The sequence below is a fragment of the Cervus canadensis genome, chromosome 1 (genome assembly GCF_019320065.1).
Source record: "Cervus canadensis isolate Bull #8, Minnesota chromosome 1, ASM1932006v1, whole genome shotgun sequence".
In the NCBI taxonomy this organism is placed as follows: Eukaryota; Metazoa; Chordata; class Mammalia; order Artiodactyla; family Cervidae; genus Cervus; species Cervus canadensis.
This window is the reverse complement of record NC_057386.1, coordinates 43196892-43215951: the sequence shown is the minus strand read 5'-3', so window position 1 is coordinate 43215951 and position 19060 is coordinate 43196892. Positions and strand designations below refer to the sequence as shown.

General features: G+C 44.2%; 1 protein-coding gene, 1 non-coding gene and 1 pseudogene across 4 annotated transcripts in view; 1 reads left to right on the top strand and 2 right to left on the bottom strand.

Annotated features, from left to right (window-relative positions):
- The window catches only part of ASIC2 (acid sensing ion channel subunit 2), a 1209005-nt gene that overhangs the window by 1033411 nt on the left and 156534 nt on the right, over positions 1–19060 (top strand). The window lies entirely within an intron of this gene.
- LOC122425865 lies at positions 2774–2876 on the bottom strand (annotated as a pseudogene).
- Positions 15578–15649, bottom strand: TRNAK-UUU. Its single transcript has one exon. It is a non-coding gene; the product is annotated as a tRNA-Lys (tRNA).

Genomic DNA, 19060 nt, shown 5'->3' with positions numbered 1-19060 from the left:
ACTCTCTGTCACAGAGCATCTTAACTAGCATCCTCCACCTGCCAATGTGCTTATTTTCTATTGCCTTAGGGTAGGATCCCCAGAAGCAGATCGTTAGACAGGGATTCATGTGAAAGTGATTTATTAGGAAGTATTCCCAGGGAAAATCAATAGTGAATAGGGAAACCTTGAAGATGACTAAGCCAAGCAAGGCAACCAAAGTCCCTGAGAAGGAAACTTCAGTCAGTCCTGGGCAGGGGGTGGGTGGTTCTGGAAACAGCGTAGACAGGTGAGACTCCAAGCATGGAGGACCAGCAGCATCACCAGTCACCAAGGAACTTGTCAGAAATGCAGAGCCTCAACCCTGGCACAGAGTCTCTGCATCGGATCTCCAGGTCTTTGGAGATGATCACACCTGGTCTAGAGCACACCTCAGCGTTGATCCATGACCACACAAGGGAGCCGGGGTATTTATACACCTTGCATCTGTCTGTCATTGGTTAAGGGCTGCTCTTCAAGGAGATGTAAATTCCCAGGTACCTCTAGCTTCCACGTCGTGGTTGCAGATTCAACAGGCAGAGGAGAGCTTATGGCAGAGGCTAGCAGTTGGGACTGAAAGTGCACCGGGCCAGGAGCCACATGCAGGAAAGTGAAGGCTCCAGGAGGTGTATGAGTGGGGCTCTGTAGGGTCTGGTCACCCCAGTGGCCCAGGGCAAGCACAGACTCAGAACATCTTTAGCCCGGCACCTGTGGACACAAAGTCACTCAGTCAGCTGGGGAAGAAGAGTGTTAAGAGTGTTGCAAACTATCCAAAATGGGACCCACTGCAAACTGAGTCGCTTATCTCCAGATTCATCCTGGGGAAAGTTTCACTCCTTCCAACACTTACCAAGTGTTAACAAAAGATTCTAAGTAGAGTTAAGTATGGTTTCCCCTCATTGAATGAGCAGATAAAACATCTTTGTAATTAGAGCATTAACATGTAAATGGACTTTCCAAAGAGTTCTTTCAAGTAGGTTAGACAGTTCCCTGAAAACTGGGGTGAACTCTCCAGTTGGTCAGCAAATTCCTGCCCTATAGGCCACTGTGGTGAGCAGTGCTTCTTGAACAAGGGCCAATTCAGAACAAATGAAAAATACCCTATGTGCAAGGGTTTTTTTCCATTCAGTCCAGAAATAGCTATAGTGAATCACATGCCCCCCCCCCAAAAAAAATGTTGTTAAATTTTAATTTATCTGCTTTATTATCTAGGACCATGTCAATTAGAAAATTTGGCACTGTTTTTAACCTGTAAAATATTAATATCTATGCATTTATGAGAAATAGCCCCAGAGGCAGCCTTCCCGTTTTGCCTCTTGAAATCAAATCATACACCGTACCATCATAGAGCTGGATGGAGTATGGATTTGCTGTACAGTAAAAGTCAGAGGGACTTGGAGGTGAGGGTCTAGGAGCAGCGCTATGTCTCTGGTCCCTGCCCATCCAAGAGACCCCAGGGCATGTAGGTGGTCCTCAGTGAATGTCACCTTAGTAACAGAGCAAACCCATCTCTTGTCCCCACTTACAGCTTCATCTTTCATAAATATATCTAAATACTATTTTAAGTCTGTGAATTAATGTGACCTATGACATGTCTTTATTAAGAAGGGGAAGGGGAGGAGAAGGGGAGGAGGAGGAGGAATAGAAAGGAGGAGGAGGAGGTGGGAGGTGGGGAGGGGAGAAGTGGAAGGAGAAGAAGAGGAAGAAGAAAAACAAGAGGAAGAAGAAAAACAAGATGAAGAAGAGGAAGGAGGAGACAGACAGAAGGAAAAAGAACTGTCTTTCATGGTGAGGAGAAAAATGCCTGAGTAAGATCACTGCAGCGAACTCTGGGATTAATTCTCGACATGCAAACCCCCTCTTCAATCAAAGGTTCGGGAAAAGGCATGTAGCACCGTTCTGGCCAAAGAGATATAAGGAGTACTTTGCTGGACAAGTGTTTTCTGTCTTAAGAGGAAACTCTGGGGAGTGTGTTTCTCCTTCCTGCAGATGTGAGCAAGGACGTTAGGAGCACTGATCCTGAGCAGCTACACAGGGAGACAGCCTGAGTTCTGAGAAAGCAGCGCTGTGAGCGGCAGCGTGGACGGAGCCCTTGGGATGTTGCCCGTCCTAGCTCTAGGTGGCCGGCAGCCTCCCTTCCTCCTCTTCCTCTTCTTCATGTTTCTTCTCCATCTCTACCTCCTTCTACCCACCCCCCCACCTCCTCTCTCCTCCCCTTCTTCTTTCCCCTTCCTCTTCTTTTAGCATCTTCTCCAACTTTATTGAGATATGATCACTGCACAATAATATGCACATATTTAAAATGCTCAATCTGATGAGTTTTGACAAAGATGCCTGAAACCCATCAACACAATCAAGAAAACAAACATTTCTATCCCCTCACATCTTTTTTGTAATCCCTTTCCCTCCTTCCGTCTCCATCCGTAGGGAGCAATTGATCTGGTTTCTGTCACTCTCCTTTGGTTTTAATTTTCTAGAATTTTATGAAAATGGAGGCTGACAATATGTTCTCTTCTTGTCTGATTTTAACCAGGCATAATAGCTTTTAAACCTCTCCGTATTGTTGTATGCATCAACTAGACACACTTATTGGTTCTGGTAGCTTTCTTTTTTTGCAAATTCCTTACAATCTCTTACATAGATTATTGTTTTCTCTGTGACTAAATTTGGTGTTACTTTTTCCTTTCCAGTTGATATGCCTTTTTGTTTCTTATTTCATTGCACGGGCTAGGACCTCCAATACAATGCTTAATAGAAGTGGTAAGTGCACACATTCTTGTCTTATGTTTGATCTTCAGGGGGAAATCTGATAAGAACAGATACTACACTTGATCTTAGCCAAAAGGCTGAGAAGCGATTCTTTAGGGGAAAATCATTCACTCTTTCTCCATTATTATTAAAGTCTTCTATACCCTTACTAATTATCTGTCTACATATTGTATGCATTAGTAATAGAGTATTGATGCCCCCAGCTGTAACTATAGTTACGTCTATTTCTACTTTCAATTCTATCTGTTTTTGCTTCATGTGTTTGGAAGCTCTGCCATTAAATGCATAAATACTTATTATTATAATTCACCTTTGGGTGAATTGACCCCTTTACCATTGTGAAGTGAACCTTTTTGTCCCTGATAATATTCTTTGCTCTGAGATTTACTTTATCTGATAGTAATAAAGCCACTCTAGTGTCTTTTTATTAGAATTAACATGGTTTCCCTTTTTATATACTTTCGTCTTTGTCTTTATGTTTCAGGTTGTTTTTGTGAACAGCGTATAGTTGGGTCTTGCTTTGTTAATACCCAATCTGACCATCTCTGCCTTTAACTGAGATGTCGAGACCCTTTGATGTAATCTGGTTTTTGACACGATTGGGTTTTCAGTCTGTTAGCTTGCTATTTATTGTCTATTTGCCCCTCTAGTCTTTGTTCTCTTTTCCTACTAGTCTGGTCTTCTTTTTGATTGATCACTTTTTTTGATCCCACGTTCCTCTCCTTTGTTGGCTTCCTAGTTTTCTCTCTTTGTTTACTGTCTTTGGTGAGTACTCTAGAACAGGGTTTCTCAACTCTGACACTATTAGGATTTGAGGTTAGATAACGGTTTGTCACAGGATGCTGTCCTGGTCATCCTGGTGAAATATTTAGCGGTATCCCTAACCTCTACTCGCTGGATGCCAAGAACACCTCCCTCCATTGTGACAAATATCCCCAGGATAGGCAACCCTGGAACCACAACTCTAGAGTTACAATATAAATCTTTAACATCACAATCTATCTTCAAGCGAATATTTTATCACTTCACACCAAATAAAAGAAACTTACAAAAGTATACTTACATCTTCCCCACCCCACCTTACTGCTATTTTTGTCACATATTTTTCTGCTACATGTGCTGTAAACCCCACAATACATCATTTTTTTACATGTTAAATATCATTTTTCAAAGAGTTTTTAAATAAGAAAGAATCTTTTATATTTACTCACATATTCCTTATATAAATTCACATATCCATCTGGTATCATTTTATTTTCTGCTTAAAGGACTTACTTTACCATTTCACTTGGTAGTTGTCTGCTAGTGATGAATTCTGTCACTCTTGGTATGTTTGAAAAAATACCTTTGGTTTACCTTTGTTTCCGAAATCCATTTCACTAGATATAGAACTCTAGGTCAACGGTTATTCTCTTTCAATACTTTAAAGATACCACTCCACTGTCTTCTGGCTTTCATTGTTTCTGAGACATCTGCTTTTGTTTTTATATCTGTTTCTCTGTGTACAATGTGTCTTTTTCTCTGACTTGAGATTTTTCTCTTTATCACTGCTTTCCCGTAATTTGATAACGGTGTGCTTTGACGTAGTTTTCTGTGTTTCCTACATTTGCTGTTCATTGATTTATTTACATCTATGGATTTATCAGTTGCATCTATGGATTTATCATTTTCATCAAACTTTTTAAAAATTCTGGCCTTTATTTCTTCAAGGGCTTCCCTGGTGGCTCAGCTGGTACAGAATCCGCCTGCAATGCAGGAGACCTGGGTTCGATCCCTGGGTTGGGAAGATCCCCTGGAGAAGGGAAAGGTTACCCACTCCAGTATTCTGGCCTGGAGAATCCCATGGACTGTATAGTCCATGGGGTCGTAAGAGTCAGACAAAACTGGGCAACTTTCACTTATTTCTTCAAATATTTTTTCTTTTCTCCCTTCTTCTATCACTCCAGTTCCACGAATATGAGGTCATTTGATGCCTTACCACAGTGCACTGATACTCCAAAAGCTTTATTTTGCCTTTTCTCTCTGTGTTTCATTCTGGACAGTTTCTATTGCTGTGTCATCAGGTTCAGTGATCTTTTCTTCTGCGCTACCTACTCTGCAGTGAATTCCACCAATGTATTTTTCACTGAAGATATTATACTTTTCATCTCTAAAATTTTGCCTTGAATCTTGTTGATATCATCCCTGTCTCTCCTTATCATGCTCAATTTTCCCCTATATTCTTGAACATGGTCTATACTTATATCAGCTGTCTTGATGTCCTTGTCTACTAATCTGATCATCTTTTTCATTTTGGGGTCTGTTTCATTGATTGGTTTTTCTCATTATTATGGACGGTAGTTCTCTGTTTCTTTGTATGCCTTATCAGTTTTGGTTGGATGTTAGACATTATGAATTTTCTGCTGTTTGCTGTTGGTTTTCAATTCCTTTAAATTTTGAGAGGCTTTGTTCTGGGATGCTGTCAAATTATTCAGAGACGATTTTAATGCTTTAGAACAGGGATCAGCCAACTATATTCTGCATGCAAAATCCAGCCCACTTTCTGTTTTTGTAAATGAAGTTTTAATGGATTATAGTCACTAGCTCCATTCACTCATTTATTCATTTATGTGTGGCTACTTTTGTATAAAAACAGGAGACTTAAGTCACTGAGACAGAAACCATATGGCCCATAGAGCCTAAAATATTTACTATCTGGCCCTTCACAGAAAATGTTTGACAACCCCTGCTTCAGAAGCTTGCTTCTAAGCTTTATTAGGTGGGTCAAGACAGCCCTAGTCTATGGCTAATTTGTCTCCACTACTGAAGAAATGCCCTTCTGAGGAGTCTGCTTGAAGCCTGGCATATTGCAAAGCTGTTGCACTCTGGCTAATAGAAACATGTGACGTTCCTGGCCCTGTTTGGTCTCTGGGGATTCTCTCAGCCTTGGTTGTTCCATTATACACATGCACTCATCAGTTCTCACCGAAGACTCCAGGGAGACTTTCTGCAGATCTCTGGAACTCTTTCTTCATACAACTTTATCCCTTAGATATTCTACCCCATGAATTCTAGCCATTTGGAACTCCTGAATTTTCAACTCTGTCACCTCAACTCAGGAGGGCTGCCAGCTTCTGCTAAGGTTATCCTTCCCTGTCCTGCAGTCCCGCAGAAACGCTCCTGGAAGCAGACAGGGCAACTATGGGGCTCACTTTGTTGGCTGCCCTTCTCTCGGGGAGCCCCATCCTATGCTGACTGTTGTCCAGTGTCTGAAAAGCATTCTAGGCTCTCATGCAAACTAAACAGTGTGCTGTTTGAGCCAGACTGGGATAGTTTCTCTATGTGCAGCAACCCCCAACCCCGCCACTGATCTTCCTCAGTCATCCAAGAGGATGGACGGGGTGCTGGATTTACAGAGAATATATTATCCCTTCGAACCGTCAAGATCCATGTCATGAAGGAGATGGTGAAACAAGCAAACAGAACTCAATCAAAAACTGAAAAACAACATACTGCCCTAGGAAGAAGATATTTCAAACTCACAATTTTTACAAATGCCACTGGGCAACATTACAGACAGGCATGATCAGTTTGATTTCCGGTTAGACTTCTCTTATTATTGTTGCTTTGTTTTGCTTTAATAAGAGATTCCGGAGAAGGTGCCAGAGGATTGGAATTGACTAAATCTTGGAGGCAAATTTCTTTTATTAATACCACAAAAGGAGTGGTGGGAGGTGATTGCTTCTGAGATATTTAATGAAGATTCCAGCTCTCATGAATTTAACACATTTGCTTACATTAAGCAGGTGATAAATTTGATATAAATCTATACTACTTTCTGGGGGTAATTAGTGCTGGAAGCTTAATACTCTCTGTTTGAAATAGGACTGCCTTTCATTGTCTGACACTGTTGAATTGGAACAAACCCAGTAAGGCCACAGATGACATAGGCCAACGCTTAGGATTAGCAGGTCTGTTGGTGGTGCTGGGTACTTGCCACAAAGAAGACAAAGATAGATGGAATGCAGGGAGGTGTGTAAAAGGGTGGAGGGCAAGGGAAGGGAGTCGAGGACAGACCTCGGGAGAAATTTCAGGCCTTAGTATAACGCATATATGGGGAATCTAGAAAAATGGTACAGATGAACCTTGCAGGGCAGGGAAAGAGATGCTGACATAGAGAACAGGCATGTGGATGTAGGGGAGGGGGGAAGGATGAACAGGGAGGCTGGGATTGACATGTGTGCATTGCTGTGTATAAGACAGGTACCTAGTGGGAACCTGGTGCACAGCAGGGGAGCTCAGCTCTGTGCTCTGGGGTGACCTGGGTGGGTGGGACAGGGGTGGGCATGGGAGGGAGGTCCAAGAGGGAAGGGATATATACATGCATGCAGGTGTGATCAGTCATGTCCGACTCTGCAACCCCATGGACTGTAGCCCACCCTGTTCCTCTGTCCACGGAATTTTCCAGGCAAGAATACCAGAGTGGGTTACCATTTCCTGCTCCAGGGGATCCTCCTGACCCAGGGGTTAAATCCACATTTCTTTGTGTCTCCTGCATTGGCAGGTGGGTTCTTTACCACATCATGTGGGAAGCCCAGATATGTGTATACATACAGCTAATTTGGGCTTCCTTGGTGCCTCAGTGGTAAAGAATCCGCCTGCAGTGCAGGAGATCTGGTGTCAAGGTTCAATCCCTGAGCCAAGAAGATCTCCTAAAGGAGGAAATGGCAACCTGCTCCAGTGATCTTGCTGGAAAATCCCAGGAGAGGAGAGGAGAGAGAGAGGAGCCTGGTGGGCTACAGTTTCTGGGATCGCAAAGAGATGGACATGAGTGAGCGACTAAGCAACAACAATGACAACCTATTCACTTTATTATATAATTTTGTAAAGCAACTCTCTTCCCAATAAGATAGCAACAACAACAAACATAACAACAGCAACAAAAATTAAAAGGGGTCAGAAAAAGCAACAAGACACAAATGTCAGGATAATCAGGAGCAGGTAGGGTATTGGGACACTGATTATGAAGAATGCAGAGGACCAGAAATCTGACACATTTGGAAACAGACCACATGCCATGGGAGAAAGTTTTGCAAAGACATAGGTTAAAGGCAAAAGACTAGGGAGCCTGTCCTTCCCTCTGAAGTCTCAGATGGCAGCATTTTAAGGAAATTTGGGGGCATTCATGACTTTCCCACTCCCAGCAGATCTCACAGGCTTTCTAGACTGGCATGTTCCAGGTGGAGAGATTTTACGATGGCTATGTAGGAGGAGATGTTGTTCAGTGTTAACATAATGGTTGATGAGGTATTGAGTTGGAGGCAGGACATCTTGCTTCTGCTTTTACATCATCTTGTCACTAAAGAGCCAGGTAGAGTTGGGCAAGTCACCTTAACCTCCTGATATTTTGGTTTCTCCTCTTTAGAGTAAAGGAATTGGGTTGTATGGCTCAATTACAGTGAGAGATTCCTTTAACTCAGCACTGTGTAATATGCCAGTTGCCATAGTCAGCATTTCAGATACAAAGCTCAAATCCTCAAAATAGCCCTATGACACAGACATCATCGTTAGCATCTTTTTTTTTAATTGGAGTGTAGTTGATTTACAACGTTGTGTTAGCTTCGCATGTACAGCAGAGTGATTCAGTTATACACGTACATATGAACCTTGAACTTTCATTGCTCAGTCGTGTCCAACTCTGCAGCCCCTGGACTGCAGCCCTCCAGGCTCCTCTGTCCATGGAATTCTCCAGGCAAGAATACTGGAGTGGGTAGCCAGTCCGTTCTCCAAAGTATCTTCCTGACCTAGGGATCGAACCCTGGTCTCCCACATTGCAGGCAGGTTCTTTCCATCTGAGCCAGCAAGGAAGCCCTACATGTACATATATTCGTTCTCTTTTAGGTTCTTTACTCATATAGGTTTTCACAGAATACTGAATAGAGTTCCCTGCACTGTGCAGTAGGTCATTGTTGGTTATCTATCTTATATTTAGCAGTGTATATGTGTATACGCTGTGTGTATACACAGTGTATATGTGTATATGTTCATCCCAGGCTTCTGACTTATCTCCTCTCACCCACCCATGTTTCCCCTTTGTCAACCATAGGTTTGTTTTTTTTGTAAATTAGTTCATTTGTTTTCTTTTCTTTTTTATTTAACTTAGATTCAGCATATGAGTGATATTATACGATACTTGTCTTTCTCTGTCTGACTTACTTCACTTAATATTTTATCATCTCAATTTGATGAAGAAACTGCAGCTCAGAATGTTTAAGGGTGTGCCCAAAATTTACACAGCAAGGTGACAGCCAGGACTCCATGGCAGGTCTTGACTCCAAAACTGTAGGCTCCCTTCTGTCTCTAACAGATGATAATTTTGCAAAGTACCATAATTTTGCTTCCCTTGGTGGCTCACAGTAAAGAATCCACCTGCCAATGCAGGAGACAGGGGTTCAGTCCCTGGGTGGGGAAGATCCCCTGGAGAAGGAAACGGCAACCCACTCCAGTGTTCTCATCTGGGAAATCCCGCGGGCAGAGGAGTCTGCCAGGCGACCGTCCATGGGGTCGAAGAGAGTTGGACATGACTTAGCAACTTATACAACAACAACAGCAACTGAATATATGTAGTTAGAATGCAAATGTTAAAATCTGATACAAGTCCCAGGAAAACAGATCAGGAGAGTGTGGATGGTGCCCTGTTGTTCCATCACTGCTCCAACCAGGGCTTCATGAAGGGCCACTGATGGAAGATTATTAAGGATCCAATAAGTGCTTCTTAATTTGAGTCCCATTCATTCAGACTTTGATATAAAAGCAGATCCAGTGTCTGTGGTCTTTTTTTTTTTTTTTTTTAAGTAAATCATTTGAAATTACCTGTACTTCTGAGAACTTTGGGTGTCTCAGTAGGTATGGGAAATCCATTTAAAATCAGCATCCTTTTTCTAAAAGTAAGGGCTTTCAAATTAAGCATTCCTTTCATGCATCAGTGACTTCTGAGTTTTGCAATTAATTATTGTAATGTTAAAGGTCTTTCATGTTTATGATACACACTGCATTCCACAGGCTTATTATGAATTGTAGTTTTTTCATTAACTCCCTTCATATTCACTATTTGCACTCTATTTTATCTTAGTTGATCATTTATATAACATTTTCAAGTAATAAAACTGTTTTTCATTAAAATCACTCTATGGTTGTGACATTTCGCTAAGGTTAATAAAAAAATGTTTTGCAAAGGGTGAGGTAGGGGTGGGAAATAAAGGTTGGTTTCAGTAAAACCCCGTTACTTTGAAAACCCACTACTTAGTGTGGTGGTCACGCTTTGAAGTGAAGAGGTCCTTGGTCCTCGTATCCAGGCCTTGCTCTTATTAGCTGTGTGGCCTTGAGCATGTTAGTTTCACTTCTCTGAATGTCAATTTCTTTATCTATAAAATAGGGATGAGGAAAATAATAGCTTCGTGTTAATAAGCATTGGGAAATGTCTGAATGAAGGAACTGACGAAGCAGTGGAAATTCACCGGTACACTCATGGATCAAATATGGAACACTACTCTCCATTAAGAAAAAAGTCAACAGAAAACTGTCACATTGATAAGAATGCTGCTAGAAACCTGGGCAAGTTGGGAGGGAAGAAATTTATCGCTTCTAGAACAGTAGCCAGTCACTGTGTACTTCACACTTGGAAGAGCAAAAAGCTTGCAATGGTTCCATTTATGTCCAGAGTCTCAGGAGAGAATGATAAGGATCTGAAGGAGATAATCCAAATTGCTGCTGTTTCCTTTGTCTCTGCCTATATTGATATTGTCTTGTCCATTATGATGGAGAGCAACTTCTCGAATCTCAAATATGGAGAGCACAGGCAGGGAAGAGAGTGAGACACTTAAAAAGGACAATTTAAAATTACAGTCAGATAATCATATTCTCTTATAATTCAGACAGTGATTTGCTTGACAGTGGTTCAGCCCAGTCTGACACCTCCTGGCAAACTGGAGCTGGAAAAAGTTTTAAATCACAGAACAAATAATAATAACCACCACCACCAGCAAAGGTACTTGGCAGAGCTTCAGGACAGCATTTTCCCACTTGTTACTACATTTGATTGTTAAAAGAATCCTGCAGGAGAAACAGAGGAATCAAGGGTAGCTCTAGCTTTCCAGGTGCTCAGGTCAAAAATCTGGGCATCCTTTTTTTTTTTTTTTTTTTTTACAAAGCCCACATCCAACCGTCCAGCAAATTCCATTGGCTGTTGCATCAAAATATGCACAGAATCTAACCACTTCTCTACCACCACTGTCTCCCTACTCTGGGCATCCTCATCTCTTGCCTGGACCTTCCAGCTGTCTTCTGGTTTATGCCTCAGACCCACAATAGTCACTTCTTAACCCACTGGTCTCTCTGGAGTCCTTTAAAGACACGAGGCAAATGCTGTCACTTCTTCCCTCAAAAGCCTCTGTGAGTTTCCCATCTCATGTGAGTTGAACATCGAAGTCACTAGAAGGTTCTATAAATTCTGTCACTGTCTCCACTTCAGCCACACTGGCCTGCTTGCTGTTCCAAGAACAGTTTCAGGGTCTGTTTGTTTTCTCTTTTCTTTTTTTGTACTATTGCATCTCTAGCATCTAGAACTCTACTCACTATTTGTCTAGTGTAATGATTTCCTAAAATGAGCTCTAGGTTCTTCCCTGGCCATCCAGTGGTTAAGACTTTGCCTTCCAATGAAGGGGGTGTGGGTTCAATCCCTGGTCTGGGAGCTAAGCTCCCACATGCCTCAAGGCCAAAAATTCAAAACACAAGGCAGAAGTAATATTGTAACAAATTCAATAAAGACTTTTAAAATGGTCCACGTTAAAAAAAAAAACAAACCAAGTTCTGAAGTCAGACCACATGGGTTTGCGTTTCAAATCCATTACTTACTCACTGTGTGACCTTGATTGGTCTCCTCATCTGTAAAATGGGCATCAGAGAGATCCCTTTGTCCTAGGTGCTGTGAGTTGAATCGTATCCCAAAAGATATCTCCAAGTCCTAATCCCTGGTAGCCACGAATATATGAAAATAGAGTCTTTGACGATATGAATGAGCTAAGGATCTCAGCATGATATCATCCTGGATTTAGGGTGAATCCTAAATCCAGTGGTTGGTATCCTTGAGAGGAAGGAAAGTAGGATGTGAGATGCAGGGGAGAGGGTTGTGGAGGCTGAGGAATGCTGGGAGCCACCAACAGCTGGAGGAGGTAAAGATGGATTCTCCCTCCCTCCCTCCAAGGGAGCACAGCCCAGCCAAAGGTGTGCTGGCTACACTGGCTTCCCTGTTGGCTCAGTGGTAAAGAATCCGCCTCCCAATGCAGGAGACACAGGTTCGATCTCTGATCTGGGAGGATCCCACATGCTGAGGAGCAACTAAGCTCGTGCATCACACCTATTGAGCCTGTGCTCTGGAGACCAGGAGCCGAATCTACTGAAGACCGTGCACCCTGGAGCCCGTGGTCTGCAGGAGAATCCCCCTGCTATGAGAAGCCCATCCATCTCAGCTAGAGAGTAGCCCCCACTCGCTGCAACTAGAGAAAAGCCTGTGGGGCAATGAAGACCCACCACAGCCAAAAATAAATAAATAAATGGGTTTTTTTTAATAAAAAATCAGCCAGCTAGATTTCAGACTTTTGGTCTCCAGAACTTTGAGACAATAAACTTGGGCTGATTTGTTACATCAGCTCCAGGAAACTAATACAATAGGGTTGGTGAAAGGCAGTAATGATCTTATCTATACAAAGAGTGCTGTGGTAAGTAGCTCTCTGAGTGTCAGCTATTAGTATTAGCCTTCTCTTACAGACAGTGGAACCAAAGTGCTGACAAAATAAATGACTTATCCAAGAGCTCACTGCCGCTGTGTGCTGGATCAGAGGTCCGAATTCAGGTTCTGCTGGGTTGCCTGGTACTGTGATGCAGATGACCTCTGGCTAATGGTAATCCCAATGAAGTCTTTTTTTTTTTTTAATTTTTAAAAATAATTTTATTTGTTATTTTTGACTGCACTGGGTCTTCACGGCTGTGCAGGCTTTCTCTAGTTGCAGCGAGCGGGACCACTCTCTAGCTGTGATGGGAGGGCTTCTCATTGCGGTGGCTTCTCTTGCTGCAGAGCACAGGCTCTAAGGCATGCAGGCTCAGTAGTTTCGGCTCCCGGCGTCTGGAGCTCAGGCTCAGTACTGGTGGCACACGGGCTTAGTTGCCCTGAGACATGTGGAATCTTCCCGGATCGGGGATCAAACTCATGTCTCCTGCATCAGCAGGTGGATTCTTCACCACTGAGCCCCAGTGAAGTCTCTTCCAGCTCCTAATAGCCTATGAATTGGCCAGATGCTTGCCAACAAAGGGATGTGTCTTTTTTCCTCAGTCAACCAGAACTCCCCAAAGAGGCTCTATGTTGCTGAAGTATATCCAGACGTGAAACAGGGCTCACCCTGGCGACCTCACAGTTTGCCCACAGAGACCAGAAGGAGCAGAGCCTTTAGCCAATCAGACTTGCCTGGTAGGGTCCTCAGCTCTGCATGACAATGTGAGTCTGCAGGCTGGTCATTTCACAAAACTCCCCACACACGGGCTCAGTAAATATGCCTGGATGTCGTCTGGAGATGGGATTCTGGCCTAGAGCCAGAGGCTTCAAGAAGCATGGTTTCTAGGGGCTTCCCTAGCTGTCCAGTGGCTAAGACTTGGCCTTCCAGTGCTTGGGGCATGGGTTCCATTCCTGGTCCAGGAATTAAGATTCTACATGCTGCAAACCCAAAAACCAGAACATAAACAAAAAGAACCAATACTGTAACAAATTCAATAAAGACTTAAAAGAAGCACAGTTTCTAAACATCACAGGGTCCCCGAAATAGCTGAATGAGTCCTCCCCATCATGGTTTCCAGTAGAAATTTTCCCTGTAAAATCAGCCAGCCCGAAATCGCTACCAAGGACTTGTGATTCCTGGCCCGGTGGATGGAGAGGGAGGTGGGGGAAATGAAGGGGGATTTCAAATGAAACCATTCCCTCCTCCCACCTGGTCAGCACCGGGTTCCAGGAAAGGATGTTGAATTTCCTCAAGACGCACTGCCTTCGTTCAGAGCATGCTGGGAATAGAGGGTCTAGCAGAGGGGAGGGATCCAGCAGGAATGAATGCAGTGCAATGCTCCCTACCACCCACCTGGTCACTGTCACTCAGACAGCGCTCCCCCTCCTCCTTACTGATACCTGGGATAGATGGGGTACTTCACTGAGCTCTGGCGGCTAACACTATAGCTAGCAATCTACCTTTTGCAAGAGACATGCACCTCGTTAGGAAAACTGGCTGCATGCCAGAGAATCTTGTTTCCTTGACAGGTGGAGTCTGATCACCTTCTCCTGATGGAGACATGGGGCTGGGGGTGGGGTCTGTTATCCAGAAACGCAGCATGTAGAACTCAAGCAAAAGTACAACCAGATTCTGAAAGAGAGCCTCTAAGACAAACAGAAAAGCATTTCTAAGCCTGTGCCGAAGGTAAAGCTGAAATAAGGACCAGGGCGAAGAACACTGGGCAAAACAGTTGGGTGACTAAGAGGTGATTGGATGGGGATGGGTGATGCTGGGATGCTCCAAGGTAAAGCGTTGTTACAGAGTAGTTACACTTGCAGTTCTGGAGTCAGTCAGGTTGCTTGGATTCAAATACAACCTCGACCATTTTGTAACTCTGTGACTAAGGCAAAATCTCCTAACAGCTTAGCTTCCATTACCTTACTCATGAAATGAAGTTTGCAGAGATTGCATGAGTGCTGTCACTCCAGTTGTGTCTGACTCTTTGTGACCCCATGAACTGTAGCCTGCCAGGCTTCTCTGTCCATGGAATTCTCCAGGTATGACTACTGGAGTGGATAGCCATTCCCTTCTCCAGGGGATCTTCCCAACCCAGGAATTGAACCTGCGTCTCTTTACCATCTGAGCCACCAGGGAAGCCCAGAAACTACTTAGTGCCTGGCATATAAAAGGTGCTCAATTAATACTGGCAATTACTCCTAACATGGTTATTATTGTGAGTAGATCCACTGACAGGCTTGGGATGGGCTGGATGCTGAAACCTAACAATCAGAAGCATCCTTGCTTCTGCCTAAACTTCTTGCCTCATCTTCCCACCATAGGCAATAGCAAAAAGCCACTATATGGAGAATGCCTACCAAGATGGAGGACCTAGACTGAATAGGAAGGATGGTGATGGGGAAACAAGAGAAGAAGCAAGGGCATTTGTGTGTTGAGGGCATTTGTATGTTGGTCTACTCTTCAGTGGTCTCAAGTGATGTTTCTGAAAGTTGGAAATAAGTAGAACTGTTGTTGGCCAAGTCCTATTTTCAGTGAATGAGGATCTTGGGTCAAGATCTTATAGTCAATCTTTCTATAGTTTTATGTCCATTCTTTTCCAGAATGTGTTTACTCCTCAGAGAATTTGAGGGGAGGCTAGGCTTCTTAAAGCAGAGGTGGCCTTATTATTTGGGCTTTCCTGGTAGCTCAGTAAAGAATTCTCCTGCAGTGCAGGAAACACAGGTTCAATCCCTGGGTCAGGAAGATCTCCTGGAGAAGGGAGTGGCAACCCACTCCAGTATTCTTGCCTGGAGAATCCCAACGACAGAGGAGCCTGGCCTTATTATTTATCTAGAAAGCCATGGGAAGCAAACAAAGAAATCTAGGAAAGAGTTACAGATATACTGAAAATTGTTGCAGATTAGATATCTCTGAGGAAATCTATAATCAATTCCTACTTTTTTTTTTTTTTTTTTGGCTACACCACACAGCTTGTGGGATCTTAGTTCCTCAACCAGGGATCAAACCTGGGCCCTGGCAGTAAAAGTGCTAAGTCCTAACCACTGGACCATCAGGGAATACCCATCAATTCCTACTTTCATTCCACAAATACTCCCTGTATTCCTCCTATGGGCGAAGCAAACTAGACCCTAAGAAGGCCATGATGATACCTACATCAGATCCCCACCAAATGGAAAGAAAGAACCTGTCAACAAATGCTTAAAGTGGATGTGACTTATGATCAAAGTCGGAAGGGAAGGAGCTTCTGAGCAGAAGCACTAACTCAGCAGCTGTTTGAACAGAGCATGAGTTTTAGCATCAGTCAGGCCGGGTTTCAGCCTCTGGCTTCATCACCTATGAGCTCTGAAAACCCGTATAAGCCTCTTCACTTCGCAGCCTTGGTTTCTTCACCTGTAATACAGCACTGCTACCATCTCCGGGGTTGTAGAGAGGATGGTTTGCGATAACATGTAATGTCGCTCAGACATTGGCACATGGTAGAGATGCAACTAAAATCTGTTCCTTCCACTGGAGGGGATCCAGAAAAGGCTTTCTAAAGAAAGAGCCATTTAGGCAGGATCCGAAGGAGGAGTAAGCGCCTTGCCAGGTAGAGTGGGATGCTTTTCGAGGATGCTTTCCACAATATTGTGATTTCTGCCCAACTTTTCAGGAACCCATATGCCCGCTGACTGACAGTAATTTTACAAAGCCAGACGTGTCTGTATTCTTTCGTGATCCAAAAAGAAAAACTCTTTTTATTTTTTGGTACTTAACGGTTGTTTTGTGGTAGTTACAAAACGTCCTCTAACTGCCAGCTACGCATCCGCCAAAAATATCACCGGGGGCATTATATGTGCCAAGAAACTGAAAGGAAGGCTGGAACTGGTTTCCTTCCATTATAGCGGAGCGAAGTCTTGCAGGTGGAAAACTAGCACTGAGGCTGAAGAAGAGGTATCGAGCTGATAGCTGCACGCTGGGGTCCCCTGCCGCCCGCAGGGATGGCTGTGCACAAAGGCGCTGGTGCTTTGTGGATTTCAGCGGGCCGCGGGGACCCATTAGTATCCAAGCTGCCGTGAGCTTCCATTTCTCATGCACTTGAAATTCTGACCAAGGTGGGGAAAGAAATAAGAGCAAGTTCTCGCCCGGGGTTCGGGGCTGAGATCAGGGAAGCAACCTCGGTGGTGTCTCGGGCCTGGCAACCCCAGGTGTCGGCTGGGGGCGCTACTGCAGGGAGGCCGGAGGGCAGCGCGGTCCACGGTGACAATGAGCTGCTCTGCGCCTCCGTGTCTGTGCGTGCGCAAAGCGCGCATGCGCACACTCAGTCTCCCATCCCTCCATGGCGCTGTCCACTGCTGGTCTGCCTTCTTCCAGAGTGAGTGCTGGAAACTCATCTCACCTTTAGTTGGTGGGGAGCATCAGAGAAGGAGATGGTGCCTGTCTGCCTGTCCTCCAGAATTCAGATTTGTCTCGCTCTGCCTGGACTGCCCTCCCCCATCTCCTTTCCTGAACTTGAGGCTCAGTTCAAATGCCACCACCTGGTCATCTGGACTTTAAGAGCCAGAGAATAGGGATTATGTGGTCTTATTCACCATCTGTCCCTGGTGTTCAGCACAGCTCCTGACACATAGTAGGTGCTCAGTAAAACTCATGTCAAGTGAGTGACATACCCAGTCTTCCCCAATTCCTTTGTCCCAGTAAGGGTGGAACTTCTAATTTCTCAGCCCCATGTTTCATATCACATAATTGTTTACATGCCTGTCTTCTCATCTAAACTAGGGACTTTTAACCGAGGGTCCACAGGTAAGCTTCAGGGGAAATCAGACACCCTGAAATGTACACAGAACATGTGTGTGTGTGTGTGTGTGTGTACACACGCATGCACACACCTAGGTTCATCTTTTTCTGGAGGGAAGGTCCCAGCTCTGACCAGGTTCTCATGATTAGAATAAGGTTGGAAACCAGACTAGTCTGCAGAGGACTGGGCTGTGCCCACTCCGAGGCCAGGGTCCTGGCTAGCACAATGCCTGATATACAATAGGTAATCAGGATGTGTTCATTGATTGTGAGAGAATGGTCTTAAGCCCTGATTCAGGCCTCCACCATCACTAGATTCCCAGACATGGATTCCTCCATTCACACCACCACCAGCACCACCCACCCATCAACTGATGGATAATAACTGCATCACAGCAAGTCAGAACAGGCCATGTGTCTCTGAGCCTCGGTTCCCTCACCTGTGAAATTGGAGATAAGTCTTGCTCTGCCTACACTCCTAAGTAGTCATCATGATCAAATGAAATAATAGGTTCTTTCACCTACATTCAAGAAATCCTTATTGAGCCCCCTCTGTACCAGGCTCTGGAGGTACATAGAGAAATGAGATATACAACCTGCCTTCAACGAGCTCATAATCTAATAGGGGAGACAGACAAGTGACCAGTTTCAACATGATGTGGAAAGTGCAGCAGCACTAGAGGAAAGCCCACAGGAAACCTGAAAAGTTGAAAAGTTAAAAAGTGGAGACCTCTCAGGGACTTCCCTGGTGGTCCAGTGGTTAAGACTCCATGCTTCCACTGCAGGTGGCACAGGTTCGATCCCTAGTCAAGGAATTAATATCCAGCGTACCACATGGCCAAAAAAATTTCTTAAAAATGGAGACAGCTCAGAGGAGAAACAGAGATCTGAAGGATGAATAAATGTTAGCTAGAGAAGGGGAAATAAATGGCATTCTAGGAAGGGGAAACAGCCTTGCGAAGGCCAGGAGACAAGAATATGGAGCCTTTCTGGGGCACCCAGCTTGCTTGGCACACAGTAGGGTCAGAGAGACAGGCTGAAGGTGTGATCAGGGACTGGGTAGTACAGGGATGCCAAAATTGGGCTTTTTCCAGAAAACAGTAGGGAGGGCTTTTGAGTCAAGGCATTGAAAAATGCAGATTTATATTTTAGAAAGCTGACTCTTGGCTACAAGATAGAGAGCTCATTGGAAAAGCAAGATGAAGAGGACCAAGACCAGTCAGGAGCGAACGGGGGCCATCCGGGGCAGAGGTGAGGGTGGCATGGGGACTGGGGGACAGAACGGAGTCCACAGACGCCAGCTCAGCGGCAGCAACCGGACCTGATGAATTAATGACAAAGCATCTATAGATCGAAAGGGCTGGTTCTTCAATATAGTAGCGCTTCCTCGTTCTATATGTGGGAGCCATGTGAAGTCATTTCAACCTGCTGCAGGCTCCACAAGGCTAGGCTTTCTAGTTTCAAAAGAAGGGGAAGGGCCTTTTCTTTCTATCTGTGAATTCTTTTATCTCTCTGGTCATACAGAGGCAAAACCACTTAGTAACAGTCAAGAGGAAAGGAGTGCTTTTGAAAATAAAGTGACATTAACTCAGGACAGTGTTTGGAAATTGGGGGACCTAAAAGATGCAGAGATATTGCCTTTTGTCAGCAGCTTGGAAGAAGTACCTAGAAATGCCCCCTAAACAGATCGGGAG